Here is a 3,288-nt window from a genome sequence, read left to right as displayed (position 1 = left end):
CTCTCTCTCTCTCTCTCTCTCTCTCTCTCTCTCTCTCTCCCTATCTATCTCTATCTCTATCTCTATCTCTCATCTGTCTTTCCTCTCTATTTCATGTCTCGGTAAGGACAACAAATCTTACAATGGTTAGTTTCTTTCTTTACTTACGTTTGTTTTTATTTATACATGTGTGTGCTTGTGTGCATGTCAAGGTATATATGTGGGAGTCAGAGGACAAACTGTGGGAGGTGGTTCTCTTCTTCAGTGGTGCAGATCTTGAGGATCAAACTCCAGTTATTAGGTTTAACAGCAAGTACCTCTACCCACTGAGCCATCTCAGCAGGCCTGTACTTAGCTTTCAACTTGACACAATGAAGAATCACCTGGGAAAAGAGTCTCAAAGACAGATTGTCTAGATTAGGTTGGACTGTGAGGGTGTCTGTGAGTATTTTCTTGATTATGTTAATTGTGATAGAAAGACCAGTCCATTCCCTAGGCAGGGGATCATGTCAGAGAGAGGTAACTGAGCCCTAACATGCATGTCTTAATTCTCTGCTCTACGCTTTTGAATGAGACATAATGTACTGGGTGCTTACCATACTTCACTTGACTTCACCAAGGTGATGGTGCACTGACGTCACTTCACATGACACAGATGATGACTTTCCTACTGTAACTTGGAATTGTGGGCCAAATAAGCCTTTTCACTGAAATTATTGTTGCCAGGATATTTTATCACAGCAACAAGAAGGAAAACTCAGATAGGAATCAAGCTTTCAAAGTGTGATGATGGTGAATTTTATGTACCAAGTTGGCCAGAATATGGTGCCCAATTATTTGGTCAAACTCCAGTCTAGGTGTTGCTGGGCAGGTGTCCTCAGATGTGGTCAACATAAGCAGCAAACTGAGTATAATGGTTTCTCCTCCACAATTGGGTTGAGTCTCATCCAAGTCACTGAAAGCATGGCGAGAAAAGCTTGAATTCATCTGAGAAGGAAGGAACTCTGACACTGGAATTCCTTCAGGCTTAAAATGGCAGCATCAGCTCTTACCAGACTCCCCAGCCAGCCAACAGCACAGCAGGTTTGAGATTTGTCCACACCCACAGCGTGCACGGGTTCTTAAAACCGTCTCTATGGACACATGAATGTGCACACAAACACCTAAACATCATATTGATTCTATGTCTCTGCAGAGCCCTGGTTATTGTGTGTGCATGTATGTGATGTGTGGTCATGTATGGTACAGGTACCTATGTGGAAGATATCAGGTGTCTTCCTCTATCGCTCTCTGTTTTATTTCCCTGAGACAGGGTCACTGTTTTGTCTAGGTTAACCAGCCAGGGAGCCCCCAGGATCTGCCTGCCCTCAGATTACAGGTAGCTATACCTTCTGCATTTTGCTAATGCAGGGACATGATTTGAACCCAGGAGTTCATGTTTGAACAGCAAGGGCTCCTACACACCACCCCAGCCCTCAGTTGTGAATCCACTCTTACGGCCTCATCAACCTCCTAATCCCCATCACTCCACCGACAGGGTTGTCCATCTAAGATAGGAATCTGCTCATGTCACTATTGCAAAGTCTTCTGACCGCTCAGGACTTGGAGGACCCAATACTGTCCCTCCATGTAGAATACAAAAACTCTTTAACAACCAGACCCAATTAAACCACTGCCTCATTCTCTCTGAACTTGTTGGTTAGTTTTTTGTTTTGTTTTGTTTTTCAACTTGACATGCAAGCTTCAACTGGAAAACTATCTCCCGTAGACTGGCTTGTAGGCTAGTCTGTGGGGTATTTTTTTTTTAATTGGTAACTAACGTGGTAGGGACTGAGTGGTGCCTTTCCTGAGCAGGTGACCCTGGGATGTATAACAAAGCAAACTGAGCAAGCTGGAGAAGCAAGCCAGCAGGCAGCACCCCACCATGGCCTCTGCGTCAGTTCTGCCCTGGTTCCCGCTCTGATTTTTCTGAACGATGATGGCCTCCAAATTGTAAGATGTTGCAAGATGAAACAAACTTTTCCCTCTCCGAGTTGCTTTTGTCCATAGTGTTTTATCACAGCAATAGAAACCCTGAGACGTTTTTGTTGTTGTTGAGGTTGTTGTTGTTTGTTTTGATTTGTGTCAGTTAGACTCAGGTTGGACTCCTCTGAGAAGAGGGAACCTCAATTGGCAAAATAACCCCCCCTTGTATTGGATTGTAGAGAGGCCTATGGGACACTTTCTGGATTGATGTGGTGGGGTCCAGGCCACGATGGGCAGTTCCCTCTCTGGGAAGATGGTCCTGGGTCACAAGAAAACAAGCTAAGCAAACCAGCAAGCAGCGCTCCTCCATGACCTCTGCTTCAGTTTCTGTCTGGGTTCCTGCCTTGAGTTCTCGCCCTGACTTTCTTTCTGGGTGGACTACAACCGTAAGCAAACATGAGTTTCGTTTCTTCCCAAGTCACTTTTAGTCATGGTGCTTATCACAGCAGTACAAACCTAACTGGAACACTGTGTGTGCAAGCATCCTATGTCCAGCTAGAACTAACTAGTTGTCAGTCCCCAAGAGGGCCGTGCTCCCTTGATGTTGCATGATCTGGTCCCTTTACTTGGAACGCCTACCCATTTGTCTGGAAAACTTGATACTCTTTGTATCAGTCAGGATTCTCTAGAGAAACAGACCTTATAGAATGAGTATATACGTATAAACATATATATTAATGTATATATGTGGGATTTATTTATTATATATGGAGTCTATCATTCATATATATGTATATATGGGATTTATTAGAATGACTTACATATTGTGGTTCAACTCGTTCAATAATGGCTATCAACCAATGGAAGTTCTGAGAATCCAGTAGTTGTTTAGTCCACAAGGCCAGGCTGGTCTTCAGTATACGCCAGAATCCTGAAGAAGTAGCCTCCACAGCCAGAGAAGGAATGGACTTGCCAGACAGAGGGAGAGCAGGCAGGCAAAGAGCAAGCTACCTTCTGTGTCCTTCAGAAAACGTGGCTCACCTTAAAGGTGGATTTCCACCTCAAAGATCCAGATTACAACTTGGGCTTCCAACTTCAAGTTATTTAATTAAGAAAAATCTCTCTCTCTCTGGTGTATCCAGCTGCTTGGCTTTCAGTTAATTCTGGAAACGGTCAGTCAGGTTGACAACCAAGAACAGCTACCACACTCTTTAAACCCTGGCTCAGAGTGGTCTTTGCTGCAAGTGCTTGGTTATAATTTTGGAAATGGCAAAGGTCTTTTCACCAACCCCATGCGATTTATTGAAGGTAGCGTGCTCCTCTGTATTTAGACAAGGTTTGCTG

This window comes from Rattus rattus, chromosome 3 (assembly GCF_011064425.1).
Source record: "Rattus rattus isolate New Zealand chromosome 3, Rrattus_CSIRO_v1, whole genome shotgun sequence".
Lineage (NCBI taxonomy): Eukaryota > Metazoa > Chordata > Mammalia > Rodentia > Muridae > Rattus > Rattus rattus.
The sequence above is the reverse complement of the archived record's forward strand: the minus strand, read 5'-3'. Positions refer to the sequence as shown.